The 547-nt window shown below is 28.9% G+C and overlaps 1 non-coding gene across 1 annotated transcript; it reads right to left on the reverse strand.

The window, feature by feature from the left end:
• Window positions 1–263: 263 nt before the first annotated feature.
• On the reverse strand, window positions 264–344 carry TRNAL-AAG (transfer RNA leucine (anticodon AAG)). The gene has a single exon. It is a non-coding gene; the product is annotated as a tRNA-Leu (tRNA).
• Between the last annotated feature and the right edge of the window lie 203 nt (window positions 345–547).

Below are 547 nucleotides of genomic sequence, written 5' to 3' on the forward strand. Positions count from 1 at the left end.
ATTTGTCTTTTTCAATAAATAAAATATTTATTTATTTTATTTAAAAAATCCCCTTTTTAATATGGGCAAATAAGTTCTAATTCAAACTAATGGCTGTTAATTTTGTGTCAATTTTAATTATTTCTAGTATTTTTGTTTATTTTGTCTATCCATATTACTATTGCTTGTTATATGATTCCTTGTAATACTAATAATAAGTCTGAGATGTACTTGAATAGCCGAAACAAGTTGCTATAAATCATAGAAAACAGAATAAGAGAAAATGTTGAGAGTGGGATTTGAACCCACGCCCTTTCGGACCAGAACCTTAATCTGGCGCCTTAGACCAACTCGGCCATCTCAACTTTTGATGCTACGTGTTTCACATTACTTTTAGATAAATAAATAAAAGCATTTGTAAGAAGAAATGTCTACAAAACTTCCATAGATGATCATGTTAAACTGAATTTAGTTAGTCAACTTGTCAACTCCTTGATTTGAGTAGTAGTATAGTAGTTTGTTACTAAAGCATGAAATAATTAAGTTAACTCAAATGACATGTTCAAAC

This window comes from Arachis duranensis, unplaced genomic scaffold (assembly GCF_000817695.3).
Source record: "Arachis duranensis cultivar V14167 unplaced genomic scaffold, aradu.V14167.gnm2.J7QH unplaced_Scaffold_205885, whole genome shotgun sequence".
Classification (NCBI taxonomy): domain Eukaryota; kingdom Viridiplantae; phylum Streptophyta; class Magnoliopsida; order Fabales; family Fabaceae; genus Arachis; species Arachis duranensis.